This window comes from Astatotilapia calliptera, chromosome 10 (assembly GCF_964374335.1).
Source record: "Astatotilapia calliptera chromosome 10, fAstCal68.1, whole genome shotgun sequence".
In the NCBI taxonomy this organism is placed as follows: Eukaryota; Metazoa; Chordata; class Actinopteri; order Cichliformes; family Cichlidae; genus Astatotilapia; species Astatotilapia calliptera.
This window is the reverse complement of record NC_137431.1, coordinates 32,099,854-32,122,899: the sequence shown is the minus strand read 5'-3', so window position 1 is coordinate 32,122,899 and position 23,046 is coordinate 32,099,854. Positions and strand designations below refer to the sequence as shown.

At 41.7% G+C, this 23,046-nt stretch overlaps 1 protein-coding gene and 1 long non-coding RNA gene across 3 annotated transcripts in view; one reads left to right on the top strand and one right to left on the bottom strand.

The window, feature by feature from the left end:
• sgcd (sarcoglycan, delta (dystrophin-associated glycoprotein)) overlaps positions 1-23,046 on the bottom strand; it is a 449,906-nt gene that overhangs the window by 127,524 nt on the left and 299,336 nt on the right. The gene's annotated exons all lie outside the window — the stretch shown is intronic.
• Positions 1,813-20,178, top strand: LOC145431483 (uncharacterized). The gene is made up of 2 exons (XR_013911803.1): positions 1,813-1,880; positions 19,785-20,178. It is a non-coding gene; the product is annotated as an uncharacterized LOC145431483 (long non-coding RNA).

Genomic DNA, 23,046 nt, shown 5'->3' with positions numbered 1-23,046 from the left:
TTTTGAAAAACAGCAAGAATCGTTTAACAGCATGCTAACTGCATAGCTAGCTACACTGAGTGCTTGTCAGCTTTAAAAGCTCTCCAGGCTGTTTGATCTCCTTTGCGCTCTCTACGTCCTGTGGCCTCATTGTTCTGATTGGATGGCGCTTGCCTGTTCGAGGCTTAGACCGTGTTTAAAAAAAAGCTTTTCAGACTGAAAATCAGGGAGAAAAGAATTTGATTGGAATATTTTCACTCATTCCATTGTTTAGCCAAACCTGTTATGTTCTTTGTTGTGAAGGTAAAAACTAACTTTAGCCAGAGAAAGAAAGAATGCATGATGACACAAAGAAGCCAAAGCAAATTAGTTTCTTAGCGAGTAAACTACTGGATGACCTGTTGCTGGCATTAGCTGACAGACTGGGCGTGAAGGACCTTGCTCAAGGGTATGTCAGCAGTAGTAATTACGGGGATAGAGTCCTGGTGTTTGAGTCTGTCAGGCTCAAACTAATAACCCTCACGTCACAGTCGTTTAATCGTTCACAATAGCCACTTGATGCCTCATTAGCAGAGTATTTGGAGGTTTTGTGTGTGTGTGTGTGTGTGTGTGTGTTTTGTGAGTAATCAAACACCGACATCACTTCGTGCAGTGAACATCTAAGCCCAACAAAGACAGTGTTTATCTGCCAGTTAACTTCTGAAGCAGAGCTACTTGTTACTTCTTCTTAGTTGAGAGATGATGGGAATGTATTTTTTTTCATCGCACCGCTGTCTATATCAGGCTCAATACTGTTCGCAAAGCAGCAGGCAGCATGATGGATGAATCATTACTTGAGTATGAATTGAGTTTAAATCGCTCGGCAAAGTTTGACGCCTTGTTATATTCTTGAACTTGTCTTGAACCCGCTTCAAAAGCCTTCGTTTTAAAAAAAATGTCTGTAGTCAGCTGCTCCACTCGACCAGGAGGGAGACCAAACCCACTCAGACACACTCCCACTCAAACAAAATCACATGAACTGCTCTGTCATAAACAATGTCTGGATAAATCACTTTTCTTACTCTTACAGAACAGCAGATAAGAAAGTAAAGAAAGTTGCATTTAAGTAAAGAAACTTTCTGATGACAGTCAGCAGGAATTCTTCAGATGATAACATTATCAAATAATCTACAGAGTATTTCTTTGATTTAATTTAATTGTTTAGCCAGTAAAAAAAAAAAAAAAAGCCCACCGCAGCTTCTTTGAGCAGACGGTTTGTTTTCCAACTGTTTATTATATATGAGCAGATGTTTGAACACTCAGGGGGAGAAAGAAAAAAAACACAATAAAAAAGTACAAGTCCTTGGGCAGAAAAACAAAGATCCATTCACTTATTAGCACCGAGATGGCGAGAGATTAATTAATCAAATTCAGCCTGTGCTGACACGTTAGACTCGTCTCCAAGCACACCATTAGACATATGACAGGAATCATGTTGGTGATAAAAACAAGAGAATGAAACCCTAAAAAAGTCTCACGGATACATCTTTTATTTATAATTTGAGCAAATGAATTAAAATTACTGGCATGAAAAACAAACTAGAAATTTGCATTTTTGTGCACGGTTTCTAACTCCAGTCCTGCACGGGCCGGTATGAACGGAGCTAGTCTATGCACGTGCTAATCGGTCAGCACGCTGCAGTGATTTGTTCCACGACGGTTAATGTCTGGACCAGTTAAGTTTTTAAGGAGACCTAGTTAATTACACATTAAGGGAAAAATTCATGTTGACTGTCAGTGTCTGATGAGGCTCCTTCTTTTTACTTGTTTTAACCTTTGTATGTCTTGTTTGGTGCAGGTGTCAATTACTGGATGTGGAGTGACAACAGCCGTTTTACTCCAACCACAAATCACAGCTACAGGTAATTTTACCCACTCGTCTCCCCACCGGACTGAATGCGCTAATCAGTGATTGTTGAATGTAATCTTGTGTCGTAAACCGCGCATCATTGTCCATCCAGGCTACCTCATCAGGACATATTGGTTTCCGTTGATGATAACCAACAGTTTACTTCTTTCAGTCTATTTCTAGCCTTCAAATGAGTTTCACTGAAATATTTAAGCTAGACTGCAGCAATGAACATGTGTGAAGCACAAAATTGAAAAGAACTGCAAGAATTTTGACTGAGATGCCACTATTACTGAGAAATGGGGTGCAGTAAAAGTCCATCCATACAAGTACAGTCTACACACGTCTACCCCTAAAGATGATTATTGGAGTAACAAGTTCAAGTATCTCTGGATCATTTTTACAAGTAATGGGAACATGGAGCGCGAGTTGGACTGGTGGATGGGTGCAGTCCCAGCAGTAATGTGGGCCCTGTATCCAACTGGTGAAGAGAGAGCTAAGTAGCTGAAATTAGTGTAATTTGTAGGGATGCTGGGCTCAGCCTTAGAGAAACTGTGAGGAGCTGGGGGTCTAAAAGAGCCTGTTAAGGGGGTTTGGGAGCCCAGGGTGCCTCCTGGGCACCCCCCTTTGGAGGTTTGTTCCAGGGATGCCAAACTGGAAAGAGACCCTAGGGCAGACCAATTGTTTATATTTCTCAGCTGGCCTGGGAGTGCCTTGAGATCCCACAGGAGGAAGTAGAAAGCATAACTGGTGAGAAAATGTCTGGAATACCAGCTTAGTCTGGTGCCACTGCAACCCGACATCTGATAATGGATGGATGGAGGACGGTAACTAAGTTTATCTTTGAAAGACTGAAAAGAAGTAAAATGAACTAACATATTTTACTGTTTGAGATCCAATATCACAAAGCAGTCTGTTTTTGACCAAACGCAAAAAGAAGTTATAGTAAGGGAAAAAGCTTACTTGTGAATTTCAAGGTTTAACTGGCAGTGCAGCGTGTGATCTGGACACAAGCAATGGAGGCACAACTTGTAGAACTATGTCAAGCTCACCTGAGCCTTTTCGATGTGGCCTCACAAAATTATCACGACCACAACAACCGTGAAAATAGTTGGATCTACATTGCTGCTCAATCACAGCTGCCTGATCATGTTTTTCATTAGCAATTTAGCAAAGTTGATGGTGGTGGTGTGTCTGTGTGAGTGAAAGACAGAGAGGGAGAGCAAGCGACAGAATTTCTTTTATAACCTTCATTTTATGGACGCACAGTGTGAGCACTCAGGTCGCATCAGAGCATCGGGCCGTATAGTGTGAGACCTGCATCGTGACCTATGAACTTCTAACCCCTGCGAGTCAATCGTGCAGTTTGAGCAGAAGCTGGCTAAAGTGACTGGAAAAAAAACAAAAAACGCACAGTGTCTGCCCAGCTTTAGAGCATATGGGCCGCCTCTGTCAGACTAGCGACCTGTCCAAGGTGTACCCCACCTCTCGCCCTGTGGTAGCTGGGATAGGCTCCAGCCCCCTGATAAGGATTAGAGGAAGAGACTGGACGTATGAATCAATTCCCTTTTCACATCCGTGTGTCCTTGAAAAAAGTTGGTTTTTGTACTGTTACATTAAAGAACAAAATTGCCACCATAGGTATAAACCACAGGGATACACATAAGTGCTGCCTGTCAGTGGTACTCACAGGTCTATTTGAGAGGGTGTGATCCCACTGACAAGACCACTGTCGGTATCAAATAAGGTTCTTTATTTCTTTAATTTTCGAGAGTGTGCAAGTCAAAAGAAGTAGTTGTTTATAACAAAAACAGGGACCCTTCCAGTAATGGTGCCGAGGTTCCTGCACTAGGGAGTAATTAGACGTGACAGTATTAAACACCCTGTTGTCAAGACTGAACAGCTGCCATGGCAACAGAATGCGGCGTGTGATGTCAGCTTGACTGCTCAGTTGATATTCTTATTTTTGGCAAATAGGATACACTAAACTGCTTTAGCTTTCCTTCAGTTACTGCAGCCTTTTGCAAGCCACTTTGCAACCCATCTCCAGCCCATCTACTTTTACATGCTGATTTCTCTACCAGGGGTCTTGATGGGGAAACAGAGCTCTACTGAATGAAAGCAGGTGGAAAGAACGCTCTCTTTGACTGTGATATTCTTGACTGAAATGGCTTTAATGTTCTGTGTTTTGATGTTCTTTCATGAAATAAAACGTTGTAATCGGTCTGATTTTGGGAGTAAAAATGCCCCCAGATTGCTTTACTTGATTACCACAATTAAATGTTGGAATTTATGTCTCTCCAAGTTTGCATTTAAGAGCAAGTTTTGAAATAAACTTGAAATAAAGTACAGCCATCCATCAGCACCCTTAGCAGTGGTAGGTGTGTACAAATCTTCATGTACTTATTTTCGTTTGGGGTTCATTAAATTCCTCTGATTGTTGTATTTGGGAGTTAAAAAGCAAGACGAGCATTAAGTACGTTAAGGGCAAGATTTAAACATCTCTCAGCCAGCAACCCGCCAGGCCATTCTTTTTCATTTATGTGTGCTTTTGTGTTTTTATCTCCTCATGTTTTGTAATTATGCATTTTGTTGGATGTCTTGCAGCGAGCTAATTTTCCCATTAGGGGCTATAAAATCTTGAAGTTTAGGTTTATTAGTCATCCCCTGAGTGCTGAATTCATGAATTTAGCAGACTCTGCCTCAAATATAATTAGTTTCTTCGTCTGTAACTCCATTTCACAGTATTAAATGTACGGCTTGCCTATTGTCCCTCTCTCATTACTGTAATTCAGCTAAAATGAATTGCATGTGAACTGTGAAAACAGACCGGCGAAGGTGTCGGGGTCGACCTTTTTTCCCCTCTCCCCTTCTCTTTCTTGGCTCTTTCTTCAATCTCTCTCTCTCTGATGACCTTTCAGTAAAGGCTGCTGAAGGTGCACGGGTTTAATTGTCCCCAGTGCGAGCCAGTAACTCGGATCTCATCAACAGGATGGGATTTAATGCTGCCAGTATCCAATTCTGCATTCTAGTGGCAAGAATGGGCTGTTTGGATGCAGCCTGGGACTAATTCGTGGGGGAGGAAGCTGGACTTGAATGAAGAAAACCATGTGAGCCTCGACCCTGACTGCTATTGTTTTTTTTCTCTTTTAAATCTATTTAAAGTTGTTCTTAAAGCCAAAACTCCACCTTCTTATGACCTGTACCTGTTTTTGTCAGGTATTACTGTAACTTTCTTAAAGCCAGATTGCAGACAGATGCATATTACAAAGAAGATCTAAATAAAGAGTTATGTGTTAGTCAGATTCTTTAATTTATTTAATGTATTGAATGGTTTCAATTCAAGTGCAGTGATAAAAAAAACAAAACAAAAAAAACTGAGCCACTGATGCTGCCAAAACTGGAGCAACAGTAAAAACTTAATTTCCATTTAAAGCTTAATTCAACAATTTTTTTCTTCAAATCATTTGCCTCAGAGTTGTGGGGCGAGTAGCAAACAACTTTATTTTTAAAACTCACATCATTTGATTTTATTAGAGTTTAAAGTCATTCAGTATTCAAACAACGGGACATTTTGAGTGACAGCTGGGGGCTCCTGTCTGCAGGGCTTTACCTCTTCTAATTGGCGTTGATGAAGATGACCTCTTAGCCCTGTTTTTAGTGTCAGTTCCTTCTGGAGCATTTTTTATGTAATCGTCTGACAAATAATACAGAGTCCAGTGAGATTAATTGAACCATTCAGTGCATTTCTGCCCCAGTTTTGGTGTGCGAGGTTCTAGCGTGTTAACACTAACGAGCAGACACACATCCGTCTCATGCACATTTGCTGTTTGTGGATGTAGCTTGCTAACCAAGCTAGCTAGCTGACAGTGTAACACTAGAGGCAATCTGGAAGAGCCGCTCCACTTCTTAACCAAACACTTTCCAACCAGTCATGACAGATGGCCGCGCCTCTTTTATTGCAAGATCTGTACCTTACAAAAATAAAGCTCACTGAGGTAGCTGTGATTGTGATTTGGCGCTACACATCATCAAGCTGATTTTTCATTTCAGTTTAAGTTTGTATATAACAAACACTGAGTGGTGTACTAAGGATTTAGGACAGGACACCCTCCTTTCATAGTGCCTGTTTTCAAACATTAACATGATAATTAGAAAACTGGACATTATTCGGGGTTTTACTTGAGCCTGAGGCTGAACAGTGTATGTATCAGAACCTTTGCTGTGACTGTATGAAGCCAGAAATATCACAATCCAACATCATGGTAAAATTATAGGTGGACAAACATTAAAAAGAATAATGTTGTTTGTTCTTTTATCTGTAATCAAAGGCATCAGCCATAATCATCTGCTCCATTAGCACCCGCTCCTCCTCCACTCCATCTTCTCTTTTTTTTTAAATTTCTCCCAGCCCACACCTTTTTTCACCCATGAAAAAGCTTATCAATGCTACTCGGAGGAAGGCAGGCTGCAATCAGAGGGAAAATTACAGCTCTTTCTCCTGTCACTATCACCAGCAGTTCACAGCAGACCCAGGAATGTTTATCTTCAAATGCATTATGACTAAAATGCTATCTGCAAAGAGAAAATGGTCTCGTATTGTAGCCTGTCCTTTTTTTACCTGCTGAAATAGTTATAATTGCATTTTCAGGAAAAAAATCACTTAAAGAGTTAAAAAATTTAAAGACCTGCTTTTAGGAAAAATGCTGCCTCCTAAAATGTAAGCATGCAATCTAAGTTTAAATGCATTTTTTAAAATAAAGTTTAATAGAGTTTTTAGAGCAGCCTAGGAGTAGCTGGTTACACCATCAGTGGTCTCACGTCTGTGTGATTTGCAGATGATGTGGTCCTGTTAGTGTCACCAAGTGATCTGTTGAATGCAAAGTGGCAGGAACAAAAAGTTAAAACTTCGCATCTGAGGCCGTGGTGCTCAATCGCAAAATCAGGTGGATTTTCTGCTCTGGGCTGGGGATAAGTTGTTGCCTCAAAAAGTTTAGCTACCTTGAGCTCTTGCTCTGAAGTTGGGGAAAAGCAGAGTGTGAGATTGACAAGCGGATCAAAGACGAGCTGAGCCTCAAGGCACAGCTGTCATTTGATTGGTCAGTCTTACCCTCAAATACGGCCACAAGCTGTGGGCAGTGACTGAAAAATGAATGAGAGGTCGAAGTCTAAATGATTTCTGGCTTTTTCCCCTTTTCTTCTACTTCCAACTCATCAGGGCACAAAAAGTTACAAATGCTTATCGACACAGATCGAAAACAAACTTTTGGTTTGTCTTAAGCAGAGAGGTTTACTCATCATCGCTAACAATCACTTTGAATATTTGGGGAGCTTTTTGTCCTGTACTGAGACCTGACAGCATCAGCAGCCTCTGCAAGACTCTTACAGCTTATGAGTCACAGCCCACTCCACTCAGTGAGCTATTCCAGTGCCCCCCCCCCCCGATCATGACTGCGAATTGAACAGGTAGCACTGGAAATGACCTTTGCTTTGAAGTGGTTTTGGGTCCACTGTCAAAGATGGACGAGGAGCTCAGTCACTCAGGAGGTCTGTTCCTCCTCTACATCATGAGTAGCCAGTTGAGGTGTTTTATGAATATAAGGCGATTTTATTTAAACTGTTTTTCAGCCATAAACACAATACCTCTGAAGTGAGGCATTGTGTTCATTGCCAACGACCAGGAAACTTCAGGATAAATCAGGATAACTTTGGGAGAATTGATGACTCCGGGATCGCCTCAGCAGAGCTTTAAAAGAGCAGGAGATGGAGGCAGGAAGCATCTATTAAGCAGACTACTCTTGACCCAAAGTGTAAGAAAACTGAATAGATGGATGGATGAAGAGAAGGAAGCACAGAAATACACAAGAAAATAATGCTACGTGCAGTTAAACAGTTTTAACTGACCCAGTTCAGCATGCCAAGAATACCTCCCTTGGACAAGATGGCGCCTGTGTTTGGCTTTGCCGCTTGTGCCGCTAGTACAGCTCGCTGGTATAGTTTTATACTGGCCGCTATTGTCACTTGCAATATTATTTTTACCGTCCTGTGTTTTGATTTTGTCTCTGCCACCAATACTTATGATTGGGGCATGATGTTGTATATCAAAGATTCAATGGAGAGCTACTGTGACAGCTGGGACAGTTACAGGAAATTTTTCCCTCCACCCTTTGTGTGTTCCTCACCTGACTGCATGTTACCGTACATATCGGTGGGATTTAACACGAAGAAAAGAAGTAGGGGAACCAGGGCCGGTGTCCAGGTGCGACTGAGAAGGTACCGAAGATTAGCTTCTTGGATGTGGGAAGAATCCCGGTGCCTACGACCAATTCGTCTACTGTCACCTGGTGCTGACGCTACACTTCAGTTCCCAGCTCGGAATCTATGGTCTGATGGCTCCAGGCGTGGCAACAAAACATGGATTATATACATCTGAAGGAAATTTGTTCGTCTGGCTGCTCCGTCATCGGAGCTCCACGTCTTTCGGGACGTGGCGGAGGTCTCGCTGTTGTGCACCAGGACAGATTCACATGCAGACTGATGAATTCGGATTCTTTTACCTCATTTGAACTTCAGATGATCAAGGTCGGCTCTTTGCACACCTTTTATTGTATTTTAATCTACCGACCTCCTGGCCCTGCCGGAGTCTTTTTAACTGAATTTAACGACCGCGCACTTGTTTTAAAACTCGTGGTGATCGTGCCTTTCAGACCACGGTTGTGGAATTCTCTCCCACTGTCTCTTCGCTGCACGGACTCCATTGATTCTTTTAAGAAACAGCTGAAGACATTTTTATTTAGAAAAGCATTTGATTAATTTCTTCTTATGCTGTTTTTATAGTTTTATTGTTTTACATTGTTTTATTTACTTACCTTAACGGTACTAAAAAAGTCCCAGTGCCTTCAGGCACTCCAACATTGCAATGAAAAGCATCCACAGCATGCACTCTCATCCACCTGTGATACAATCAAAAATCACTCTTGTACTGCAATCGTTGGCAATGACACAAAATGATTATTATTTGCAAGTGAAAATTCAATTTAGCGCTAAATGCGGTAAAGCAGCGTTTACTAGAAAAGGGCACATTGAACGAAGGGGAAATGTCAGGCACAACTACGGGCTGAAGAGAAATACAAACAATGGTGGTTATTTGCTTTCAGGACACCTTAAATAGCCTCACCCAGAGGTTAATAGAAAATGATACTGTTTTAAGGCGGACTGAAGACTCTCCAGCTGCCACTGCACCACTCTGGCTCAAATCACTGGGTCCCATAAACCAGCACAACAACAAGCACCACAGCTTTTTATATGACAGGCCGAATTTAACTCAGCTGTGTGTGTGTGTGTGTGTGTGTGTGTGTGTGTGTGTGTGTGTGTGTGTGTGTGTGTGTGTGTGTGTGTGTGTGTCTCTGAGCCATAAATATGGGTGGCACTCCTCTCACAGATTACAGGAGAAGGTAAACAACTCGGGGGAGCTTTGAGGTCATCTCCCCTGCTCTGTATATTACAAACTGCTCCAAAGCCTCTACAATTATAACCGAGTATGGGTCATCGCATAAAGGACTGGTAAAGGCCGCCTCAACCAATCGATGGTTTGGCTTTTCTTTGGTAATCTTAAGAACGGGCGTATTTTAGCCCAAATCATGAGCTTTTCTGCAGCTAAATAACGAGGTTAGCATCTGAACCTGATTTAAAGGAGAAGCACACACTCAGGACATTAACAGCTATCTGGATGAGTCACATGGTTTATGCAGCCTACCAGTGGACCCAATATTAGCAGCATCGGGGCATTGTGACACCAGCATTAAACAGTGAGCCAGAGGTGCCAGCGCATTTTGATATAGTATTAGTATTCAACACTGTCCACTTCTGTCCACTTCCTGTCCACTTCCTGCTGTGACAAAACAAATTTCCCACGTGTGGGACTAATAAAGGTTATCTTATCTTATCTTATCTTAACTCCCTGGAATAAGAATGGTTTCAGGTACTGGATTTAGCTTCTGGTTGTAGACTCTTTAAACCTGTATCTTCTCTACAGACCTGCTGGTCTTGGTCCCCCGTTCTCTTGATTGATGACCTCAGGTAACACTGGTGAGGTCACAGCCTCAATTAAAAGTTTCAAGTCCTATTGAGTATAACATAATGTTCATTTTGTAGATCATTCCCCCCCTTTGCCCAATTTCAAAACACCAAGATGACCACAGCCAAAACACTCAACTCGAGGCTTCATAAATGCACTTCACTAACCGGTGGGTGTAGTTTAATTACATTTTATTTATATAGCACCAAATCACAACAACACTCACCTGCTTTATAATGTAAGGTATCCCTGCAACGATACAGAGAATATCAGCCGACCCCCCCAATGAACAAACACTTCCTTTCAACAGGAACAAGCTTCCAGCAGAACCAGGTTCAGGCCAGGACTGCTATGGGTGACGGGTTGACTCTATAGCTTCCATCTGTATATACAGACTATAATGTCATAGATACAGGATTTACCCTCTAAGGACTTTTGCTTTGAAGTCCATCTCTGCTAATGAAAAATGTAATCTGTGCATTTGTGGGTCAAAAACTGCTCTCACTGTAAAATGTGAAACAATTGCAAAATGTGATCTGTGTTTGTGTGCATGCACGTGGGTGAGTGAATAATAAGTTGAGAGTTTTCCAGGAGCTGCAAAGCTTCCAAGCCTGTGCTAGCTGGTACCATCTTGGTCTAGCACCAAGCAGCTCCTCTATGTTCCCTTTGAAACTTGATAAATCTTTGTGTGTTTTCACAGTTCACAGAGTGAAGGCCAGCATTACTTTCTTGCCAAAAACTTATTAGCTGTTCATATCCGATCCAAGTTTTCAGCCTTAGGAAATTAATCCAATCTCTGCTGATATTTAAGAGCGTTCCAAAGGTGTCCTAAGCTGTTTGCAGCTGCAGGAGATGACATGCAGGCAGAGATGTGTAGACATTTCTGTGGGAGATTTTTGGCTTATTAAAAGATACCATTGTGGCAAACATATCATTTTTTTAGGATGCTAAAAGGGAGCACGCTTTCTCCACAAAAAATCTGTTTGGAGTCACAAACAGCAACAGAAAAATTAAAAAAAGACTTTTACTGAAGCAAATTTCAAAGGAGATCTTTACCAGCCTGAAATCTTCCATAGCTGTGGAAGATTTAACATTCAAAAATAATCTGCATTTGTCTTGTACTCCTCCCTTCATCCTCTGTTTGAAACAAGCTGTTTTACCTGCCATTAAGCCAAAAGCACCTGTCTTCTGATTGGCTGCCCCTCAGAGACACAACGTTTCAACAGCAGGTAGGTGGAGCCTTAATGCTCAGACGTCTATTTTGAGTCAAGTTTAGGCTGAAAACCTGAAAGTGACCATTCAGAGCATTTTGAAAACCACTGATGGCTGCCGTTGCTACCTCTCAGCCTCCCAATAGATTTACCTGTGGTATTATTGTGTGGTTTTCGGAATACATGACCTCTGACCTTTCCATTTCAAAATCCTGCATTGCCTTGTTCTCAAGTTTGATCACAAAGTTGAGTGACCACGCTGCGATAACGCCCCATAAGCCATATAGTTTAACCACGGGGTGTCCAACTCCAGTCCTGCAGGTTTTAGATCTCACCCTGGGTCAGCACACCTGAATCAAATGATTAGTTCATCACCAGGCCTCTGGAGAACCTCAAGACATGTTGAGGAGCTAATTTAGCCATTTAAATGAGCTGTAACACGTCTAAAAGCTGCAGGAGTTCCCCACCCCTGGGTTAAACAGACAAAACTAATTAAATCTCTGGCACAGCTAATTATATGAAACTTTGGCCATGTTTACTGTGAACAACCACTATTGTAAGAGCAGGCAAAGCACAACACAGGTCCCCTTTAGTTACTTGCACTCCTTTGAGGTTCCAAATGGCAGCAGGATATAAAACAACCTGCTCACACGATTACCACTGGCTCAAAGTGAAGGAATATGTAATCTTTTTTAACTTTCCCAAGAGCACACAAGATAATAAGTGTAGTTGAAAGGTCACTTTGACAAAGGGTGGCACAGAAAGCAGCGTTTCAAATTAATGACAACACTCCAACAGCCAGGTTAAAGAAGCTTCTTTTTTTCTAAGAAACTTTCAGGTCTGACTTTCTATTTTTAGTCTTATTCAGTAAAATTCCCCAGAGGCGCCCTGAGACGTTCGATAAAAAAAATTAATAATGCCGGTTTGGGTGGAGGCAGAGTGTCTGCATCTCTTTTATAGGGGAAAAGGATTCTCAAAACAGAACCAGTGAACACAGAACAAAGAGCAAAAACACAGGCGCACATTTAAACTTTCTTTATCTATTCTAAAAATGACAGCAGCTCCAACTTCAAATTCAGAGACAGTTATGGCCTTGCCAAATTTACTGATGGGATTTGCAATTAATGAACAACCAGCCACAAGTAAACAACATCTGACAGAGAGCATTCTGGGAGTTGGTGAGTGCTGGTGGTTTGACTGGAGAGGAAGGTCAAGCTCCCCCTCTGGGTTGGAGCTGCTGGCAGCACCGGCCTCACTCTGGGACTCGATAGAGCTGAGGCTTTTGGTTCTACAGCCCAGTGTGGTGCTGCTGCAAACCTCCACCTGCTGGCTCCGGCACTGTCTCCCAGGAGCAGTGATCCATATCACGCAGTCACAACAGTTCACCTAGCTTTGCTTTAAGTACAGGCTCCGGTGGGGATAGCGGGTACAGGAGAGTGTTTTCTCTTATTTGTCCCTCCCTCCTCTCATTAATCTCTCGCTGGCAGCAGGGAGCGGGCAGACCGACCGCGGTCCTGTTAAAGTGCTCCGCTGTAACAAAGTTAACTTCTGCCCGTCTGCATAATGATGTTTTGTAAATCAATTGCCTTCTTTGAATATGCACTGTCTACACAGTATTATGAATGCCTGAAAGGACCGGGAAATTATCTAAAACGGTTCAAATGACATTATCTAGATTCAGACTCAGAGATGATCCAACCTTTCTGTGATGGACTGTGACTTCTTCTTCATTTTGATTCAGATCAGAAAGGTTTTCAGTCCCATTCTGGCTGCAGATACTTGAGTATTTTCGATTTAAACATGTGCACGATGACCGAGTGCAGTGGTTTCACATAAGCCATGTTTCAGTGACTATACCACCATTTCTTCAGCTTTAAAATTAAACTATTTGGACTCAGCTGCAGTTTAGGTAAAAGTAACCTGTGTTACATTACAGTAATACTGAAATTTGATACACTGCTTAAAGAAATTAAAGGAATGCTTTTTAATCAGAGCACAGCATGAAGTCAGTTAATCTTCTGGGATATTCATCTGGTCATTTAAGTAGTTTCATGTGCTTTGGTGTTAATGAACAGGTGCACTAGAGGGGCAACAACGAGACGAACCCCGAAACAGTTGTACCGCTGCCCCTGCGACCTGGACCCCGGGGGAAGAAGATGGGTGGATGGATGGGTTTCTTTTATCTCTAGTCTTAATCCATACTGTACAAGTGATGCCTTCAAATTGGTTTTTCAGTTTTATTTGTCATAACTAAACCACAAAACCAACACCAGTGGTGCAAGATTTAAACCCAAATACTTGGGAAAATATGTATGTCTATATATTTTTTTTTAAATGACCCCAGGCCAGGATTTATGATTTATTTGTAAGACTGAAAGTGTACATTGGGAAATGGCAACGATCCCATCCTGTGAATGAGACACTAAATGAGGCTAAGGTGGAATCAGAAAAGGTTTTTTGGACCAGCCTGGAAGGACATAATTCCTCTCAGGGTTTTTAAAATTGTATTTCTTTGACTAGGTGTGCGTGGGGGGCAGATGAGGTTCAGATAATCAAGATGAAAGGAAGTGTTCACTGAAGGCTCTCGGTTACACTGGTCGCCTCCTACCTGCAGTCAGCTCCTCTGGCTGAGAAACAGGCCTGGTTTGCTGGAGTGGAAAGCCCGGGTGGGAGGGCAGCTAATACATCACTCACCCTCCCCCCTTTAACTCATTACCTCACCGACTCCAGTCCATGTACATGAGGTGCAGCCCGTTTAATCTGTCTCAATCTGAGAGTCCCCGGCTGTCTTTGCTGCAGCGGCAAGCCTATTTAAAATAATCGGTGGCTGAAAACGCAGCTCTACGAGCTGTACGTCTCCTGAGACAGGCGAAGAAGTAACAGACTTGTACACAACTGCATGACGAACAGCACACAGGCATAAAGTCAGCTGGAGCCTGATTGAAGCTGCAGATCTTACAGACAAAGCGCATCATTACAGCCTACAGATCCTGCACAGATCCACACTTTCAGAGCAGATCGGCGCGTAAGTCTCCTGCCACATTATCCGCTCTCTGCACGACTGATGCAGCGATTAGTTTGTGGGTCTCGCAGACCTTTTCAGACAGAAGCAGCAGCACAAGAGCAGGAGCCCACGGGGGATTTCAGCTGCACTGTTGTGGCTGATGACATAATGAAAAAGGAAAAGTGGGTGAAATGAAAGTGGCTGCTCTAATTAAGTACAATCTTAATTAGCAGCATTTTAACTCTTCATTTGAAATTTATGGTGATTCTATTAACTTTTAATGACTTGCCTGCCCTGAGCTCTTCTTGTTTCTGACACGGCCTCTGAAGCCCACCTGCAGGTGGCCCACCGTCCACAGCTGCTTTAACCCCCACTATAGAAATGTTCAGCATTGCATACAAAACACCCAAGAAAAGTGTAAATATATTGGAAATCAAATTAAGAGGACAAAATGATCCAGTGGTAAAGATATTCTTTTTTTTTTTTTTTTTTTTTTTTAAGTTAACATGTTCTTTATTTCTTTTTTTTCTTTTTTTTTTTCTTTTTTTTTTTTATTCTTCAGTACTGATGGAAAAACGAAAGTAGATTCTTACCCAGGTTAAACTAAATGTTTAGGAAAGGTTCCTAAGTGCTTCCTTTATTATCTCCTTTAGCAAAGGAGACACTGGAGAATCCTTCCTAACGTCAACTTAGATTTCAAAGCATCAGGTCATTCATGGAAACAACATAACTGACAGGCGATACTTGTAAATGCATATCTCAGTCTGGATGGGGTCACTTTTACTAGAATGATAATGAAAATCTTAATAAAGGCAGGAGTTAAAGTGGATCAACTCTTCAGTGGGAAGTCTATATGTGACTGAACAGCAAGGTGGAAGAAGAAACATTTCCCAATAAAACCATTTTATTTCAACATTATGACAGACGAGTCTTTTTTTAAACCTTAATTATAATTTATTCTTAATAATCAGGTGATATTTTTCAGATGCATGTCAGCTCTTACAGCATCCCTGAACTAACACAGCTGCAAGCAGGGCATTAATGCTTAGCCAAAGCTGTGCATGTGATGCAGCGAGAAACGACATTAGTAAAAAGTGAACGTCGCTCCAAACTTGTCACTTTCTGATCTGAAGCCTCTCGGCTGGAGGTGAGTGCTCAAACCCAACCAAACATCTCATGTAAACATTTCCATTCGTTTCCACGCACATCATTTTTACACTCCATGGTGCACAAATAATTGAATCGCATTGGTGTATCTTTGCTTGCTTGTGTGAACTCACAATTGTTCCAATTGCATCAATTGATAATCTGCTGACCTGCACTAATGCATGACTTCAAAGGGGCCATTTGTAGAGCATGGAGCTCTCAAGTTGAACTTTACACACATTTTCATAATAGCTCAGAATACCGAGGACAGCATTTCCTCAGATGGGGAAAATGTCATGCGTGACCTGATGCGTTTCTGCTCAAACAACCAGCAGCTGCATCAAGTGGATCTGATGCATTGATGCACTTTTTCCACAAAAGAAATTCTGTTTGAAGTTCATCTGAAAGAATTTAGCACCCAACTATATGTTGTTGTTTTAAACACAGCATTTGTGGGATGTGTTTGAGCTGCAAAATGTCATTAGAAAACTTTCAGGACACCATAAGAAACTACATGTTTGTACTAGGTCACGGTACACTTCACTGATGTTTGTTCCCCTGAAAGAGTTGAACTGTTTGTCTGGTACAACAGGCTGATGAAATCTAAGTTGGTGAAATATATCAAAGAAGATCATTAGTGAATCTCTCCATGGAGGAAAAATACACTCCTGCAGTCAGGTCCAAAAGCATTTGGATGTTATGCAATTTCTGTATTTTTGCCTCGATAGGCCACCACAGAGGATTGAGATCAAACAGTCAAGATGTGTTTTAACACAAGGACCCATAAACTGTTTAGGAACTTTTGATAACCATTTTTTAAACATAGTTCCCCATTTTCAGAGTCTGAAAAGGAACCGGAGGGAATACCAGAATTTTAAATATGTGGATTGTTTTTAATACTTTAATATTTTAATACTACTTTTCTGTTAATAACTGTCTGAAGCTAGGGGGAAAATGAGCGGTTGCACTGAATTCTTTTGCATTTTGCAAATGACTTGCAGGCAGTTGCAGTGCTCAATTTGTTGTCTGAAGGTTGCACATGCAACATTCCCAACCTGTGGCCGACCTCTGCACAGGTCACCTGGTGGGAAGTGATCACAGTCTGGCTTGGACAAAGTTCACTCACTCAGTGGTTTGCAAGCACTCGTCATCTAATCTAATCTATAAACAACGTCTAACAATCGATTTGAGTCATTCTGCAACTCATCTGACTCAACTGGTTGCCAAATGATTCTATTTAAGTTCTATTTCTATATCAAAGCAAGGCTGCCCTTATTCTATTTTGCAGTTGTTATATTTTGTGGTTTTTCCCATTTCTGGTCTGTGAGGTAAAGCCTTGACTGTAGACGGCAACAACCATTTTGTGATTTTCACGGTGTTATTACAAACAGATTACTTGTAATTATCACCTTGAAACCATTTCAGTCTGATAGCAAACGGACTCGGTCTAACTGCCATCTTATCCCCATCATGAGTTGCTGTCGAGACTGGAGTTGATAGAATGTGGTCACAGATCAGGTCCTCGTCTTAGAAGCAACAATTTCACCGGACACTGTTGCAGTAATTGTGGTCATGCTGAAACTCTGCACTCGGATTACATGTCGAGTATGATTTGATTTAAAAGTTACCGTGCTGGTGCACAGAGACAAAACTACAAAAAGTGGCTTAAATTTAAAGAGATCTCTGGCAATTCCACCTTAAAAGTAAGAAATGTCCACCTGCAGTGTAGCAAACGACTGGTCGCCACTGACGCCAGGCCTATAACTCTTAACTCTTAACAATCATACATGCAGGGTGCTGTTGGAAGGAGGTTGTTTAAAGACCATCCAGGCAACAACAACAAGAAACAACAAGAGAAAACTATCTACAGCCATTTTTTGTAAGAGTGAAAGGCATTAAGGCTAAATGTAGGAGGATTTGATGTTTTGCTATGAGACATTTATGCAGGTCACTAAGTGGCAATATAAAATTCACATTAATAGTAAAAAAAAAAAAAGCTCATGTGTACAAACATTTAGTGCCAAATTTTGGCATGCATACCGACACAGTACGACAAAGGTTAAACTTTGATTAAGGGGCGCTCGCTGTGCATTACTAAGTAACCTCAGAGCCTCCTGCGCACACAAGCATCCGTCTCCCTCATGTCCACTGCTTGTCCATATTCATTATTCACACGTTTCTATTATTGCAGTCTGGAAGTGACGGAGTTACGCAGAAATGAAACATTTACACTAAACCTCCTGTTCCTGCTCAGCACAGCTAATTTGAATACATTCATTGATTTGATAAAAAAAAATGTAAGAATTAAAAGTGATAATTTGACTCTGGATTAAACAGCAGACGCTGTGCTGGACGTGGCGTCCCTACGACGTCTTTAATTACCTTTGATGAGGAGAGATCAGGTTTGAATTCAGATTTGTGTAAATGCTGACCTTTGAAGAACTCTGATCATCGTATACGGGAGAAAGAACCCAGTGCAGTTTAGTGTTTAATTAAATAACGTTTTTTTGTTAAAACATGTAATATAACACTTTGGTTTAGCAGTTAAAGTAGGTAGTTATTTGGTGAAGTTTCCAAACTTGCAGTCTGTTAAAGTTGAAAATACTTCAGTTTTTTATTGTAAAGATAAACAAGTGTTTGAGTCTCGTGGACCCCCACTGTCTTCAAATCAAACACAATTGATGTCAAACGTTTGTGCTGTGAAAACTTTGGTTTGTGCTGTTTTTTATTTTAAAGATATTACTAAAAGTTTCTAGACCAGCCTCTTTCTTTACTGTGAAAAGGTTGTAAAACATAAACCAGTGTTGGATATTCTTTTGTTCTGATCACACTCTTTATAGTGAAAAACTAGGTTAACTTTCTTAAAATAAATTATGCATTCTGCATTGAATTTGCAAAATACAAACCTCCTTCTCCCCATCCAGCCATACTCCTCTCCTTCATCTGGCTTTTGGATATTTAATTTCAATAATAATCATAATAATGAATAAATAAATAGTAAATAAGGTGTCAGCAGCTCTGCCATATATGCAAGAGCCTTTTCACATAAGTCTTTATACTTTTGTATGAATTGTTTTCTGGACTTCACTGGACGAGAGTAAAAGAAAGTAAGAACAGGGCTGAACTGTGAGCACTGGCTAGCTTTTGTTAGCCGCTTAGCTTTTGTGTCCTGGACCAAATAAATACTGAGACAGGGCTGCAAGCTGCACCTGAAAAGCATGTTAGGTGGTTCAATATAGTACTACTACTAATACTGCCCGTCCGAGGGTGTGGCCACCAAAGGCAGATCTCCAGAGATTTGTCCTGGACCATTTTTTCTAGTTGCATCCAGGTGTAGCCCATCTTTTGTGCTTCTGCCTCGAGGTCCGTCACCAGGTGTTTCTCTCTTTTGCTTTCCTCTGCCTGACTGGTGATGTTGGTTGGTGGTTTGCATAGAGCGCGCCCTACCCAGCGCCATCTTTTCCGCCACTGCCAGTCCCAAACCCAGATTAAAAAAAAGAGGAGGGTAGGACGTGGGGCCCGGAAAAAGCTCACCTGCTACAGAAATGCTAAAAAGAAAAACAGGGACTAACTTCCTGGATGACCGTAGGTGGTGAAAGCCACCAAACCAATTCTTCTTTCGACCAGGAGAACCTACATTGGCACATAGGACGTCAGGTGGAATATAGTTCTAATAAAAATAATAATTAATGTTTAATTTGTTGTGGGGTCCACCTCTGTCAGAGGGACTTGCTGATTGGAGCTGGAGGTGGAAGCAGACGTGTCTTTCCTTGGTTTGCTGCGACTTTAAGTCCTTCCCTTTTGAAAACCATCTACCACATTTCAAATGATTTCCTTATTCTATACTCAGCAGGGTGACGCATTAAAAACATTCTAACATTCCCTGTGCAGCTCTGTCAGAACATACGGCTCAGCTTCAGAGAAACTGCTTTCTGATTTATGTAGATCTCATATTAAAGCCCCGCTGTGAAGCAGACTTCATGTTTTATTCACAGCAGCGGCCATGTGTTGTGCGCGCACGTGTTTCTATGTGCAGTGTACTGAAAATGTGTCTTGTACTCTGTTGCATCTGACTCGTCACGGGGACAGTGGATTACTAAGCAGGGAGACAGACGACAACAGCAAGGAGAAATAAACGGGAGAGAAGGGAAAGAGGAACAGTCTGAGGCACTTAAAGCTCATCTCGGAGTCTTAGAGAGAGCAACGCGGTTGATTTGGATGAGCTGGGCTGCATAAGGATCAGTTTAACACTTTTTATTTGTGATGTATAAAAAACATGAACTGCCAAATAGTTAAGTGGGATTAAAGATGCGCACGAGCACATACAGTAGATATTAGATTACACATCTTCAACAGAACCTTTTAGTTTGTTGCTTTGATGATGCTGTTTTTTTTAAATATAAAAGACTTTTGTAAAGTCTTTGCTATAAAAACAAAAATTCTAAATTTGATTTGTTGTATTTGCTGATGATAAAACAGGTGAGACGGCAAATTTCAATCTCTTCAAGTCCAAGATTGAAGCTGATGAAAGTCAAGAATCACCTGGACAGAAGCAGTGGCAGCCTACCTCACCAACTCTGTCTGAGCAGCAGTGAAAGTAAAGCACCACCAGAAGTCATCAGAACCATGATATACCTGCTGAAAAATGGCCAAAAACATTGTCTTTTTAGTGTTTTTGCCCTTTTTAACTTACTGGTTTTATTGTATGTCATGTTTTGAAAATGGTCTCCAGTATTTTCCTTTTCGGTATCAAATTTAGATTCTAGGATCGACTGCAGAAAGGCAGCAGAGCTGGTGAACCTCACACAGCCCAGTCTGGTGAAATGTAAAATAATTGCATGATAACCTATAAAAATAAATAAATGAAATCTTACCCGTTTCATCTCATCTTTGTGTGTGGCTGTTAGTGTCCAGAGTTTATCAGGCTGACAGCTGTGAGCAAAGAAGCTCTTCTTCAGCGTAAGAGATTTATGATTACATAAGTGAGTTATTATCCGTCTCTCCTCTGTCTGTGGAAACTCTCAGATAAATACAAAACAGAAAACACATCACGATGAAAGACACTCCATACAGTTAACTGCAATGTTCTTCAAGACAATAAAAGCCTTTCTCCGCCACTCAGATCAAAGCTGTGTTGACCGTCTTGTTGTTGACGTGCAGTCTTAGCGGACATGTGAACATTCTTATTGTACTTGTTCTATCGATGGGCAGCGCACGACACCAGGCAATAACACAGAGTACGAATGAATGATAGGCAGGGAGCAGGCCATCGACTGCTGCAGCCTCCAGGTGAAATAAAGTGGAATTGTTGCCGTATTTGACAACTAAAAAACTCACTTGCGTGTGCACAACGTCGTGTTTCATCTTCTGTGAGCAAAGCAACAACCACTGCATCATCTGCAAACATGTTCACCTTCAGCTGCGACACCATTCGGTTGAGACGTGCTCTCCGAGTGTCAGTTGCAGATAAAAGTGCACAAACGCAGCACATTCGTGTTGTTTTGGTCGATCACGATGACGGCTGTAGGTCTTAGTGATCATGGCGATCATGTAAGCTCTTTATGTTTCGTGTTTTTGGTACAGAAACTAGTGAGTGAGGATTTCCAGGGTTTGTTAGCACTGAAACAAACAAACCAGTGTAAACATGAGTATTCAATCACGCATTAAACGAAAAGATTCAGGAGCCGATACATTACTCCGTAATTAATGAGCGGCGTATTTCCAGTGATTCTTAGTGGATTTCAGGATTGTAGATAATGACGAGAACAAACTGATCTATATTGATAAATCAGAAATGATTCATGAATATCATGAATTATGTGATAATGAGTACACTGACCGCTTTATCATGAGTGGTCCCTGATTAAGTCAGGACCTGCCGACGAGCAGCACAAAGTAGTTAAGGATTAGAAAATATCACCGAGTAGTGAAAGATGCCTCATACAGCCCAGGCAGGGAGTACTCCCACATTAATTCATCAGCATAAAATAATTACTTTCTCTTTCTGTGCTCTCTCAAGTTAAGTGGTGCATCAAACTGAGAGGCTACTGAGTACTGAATCATTACTGTCTGTGAGTTAACCCCAGCAACACACATCAGGCACGACTGCATCGCCTCACAGCTCTGAAGCTGGAGCTGATATTCGCCCCTTATTCCACCAAACGCTCTGAAGCGCATTTCACAAGCGTCCCAGAACCGCTCTCTGCTCTGTGCCACTTAAAGCAGCGTCCGGTCTGTTTTCCACAGAAGCCACTTCAAGCTTTGCAGAGCTGGAGGGCAGGAAGTCAGACAGAGAAACGCAAAGAGAATCCGGTCAAGCTCCAGAATGAAAGACCCCATGCTGACTAAACGGCCCACTGCTGAAATGCTCCCGGTGCGATTTGAACTGTGCGAAGAATGACACAAAAAGAAAACCCTGCATCAAACACGGGCCAGATCTCAGCTCGGCCTTTGATTAGAACAGTCAGCTGTTTTAATTTCTCTAAGCTTACATTATGCTCATTAACACACGAGGGAAATCCCCCATCAGTGAAGCGGACCGGCAATGACCGACATCCAGCGATGTTAACAATTTGCATCATGAAGCCAAAAATAGATCTGAAGCGTTAATCGATAAAAGAGGTTAGACAGGATCTGCTGTGCATGGGAGCATGACTGCTGGTTACACTGGTGACACTGGTGCCAGTTTGGATTCAGGAGACAGACACCCTCACTACGTTTAAAACTTTCCTTTTTAATAAAGTATATCGTTAAGGCAGGATCAGGTAACCCTGAATCCTCCCGTTTTCACGCTGCAGTAGGTCCGGGCTGCTGTGGGCTTCCCATGATGCACTGTTTATACACCACTCTGCAATAGTTATTAATAATCTCTGTCTCTCTTGCACAGTGTGTCCTTGTCCTGTCGTCCTCCGCTCACCCCTAACTGCACGTGGCACATGGCCCCGCCCCTCCTTGGTCGTGCAGGAGGCTTCTTCCTGTTAAAAGGGAGTTTTCTTTCCCACTGTCACCTGGTGCTTGTTAGGGTCTTTACCTCACAATATAAAATGCATTGAGGAGACTGTTGGGTGATTTTTTACTATGTAAGCAAAACTGAATTGAATCTAAATGAACTGTTTTTTTGCCATGAAGGAGGCTGGGATACTAACAGGCCTGTGGTTCAGATAACATTAGCAGTTCAGATCTGTTGTTAAAGACTTCCACTTGGATATGAGCAGACAATGACACTAAATGTCTGCAACAGAGTGAAAGCTCATCTACGTTAAATATATAAAAATACTGCTTAGCAAATGGGATCTGTGGAAAGTGCTGTATGAAAACAATCCGGCAGTGCCTGCTTAGCACAGAAAATAGAGCAATCTTGATGCAAATTAGTCTGCTGTGTGATTCTCCGGTAAAGTTATTCATATGTGAAAAAGCGGAGCTCCAAGCGTTTGTTTTGTTTGATGTAGTGGTAGCATGGAGGAGCTCCGGGAGGAGGAGGAGGAGGAGGAGGAGGAGGGCGACAGCTTTACAGTTCAGGTTTTATCCTTTAGATCAGGTTCAGTTAGACAAAACGCAGTCTGTGTGGTGAGAACAAATTGTTTTGTGATTGTTTTTGTTTTTTTACAAGATGGAGACAAGTTGCAAAGGAGGAGCAGAAGAAAAAAGGACCGCAGCTGAAAATGGAGTTATACAGAGAAGTCGTATAAAGACAGTTTCTGAAATTAGCTGTAATTTCAAAACAAGTCCGAGACACCTGACG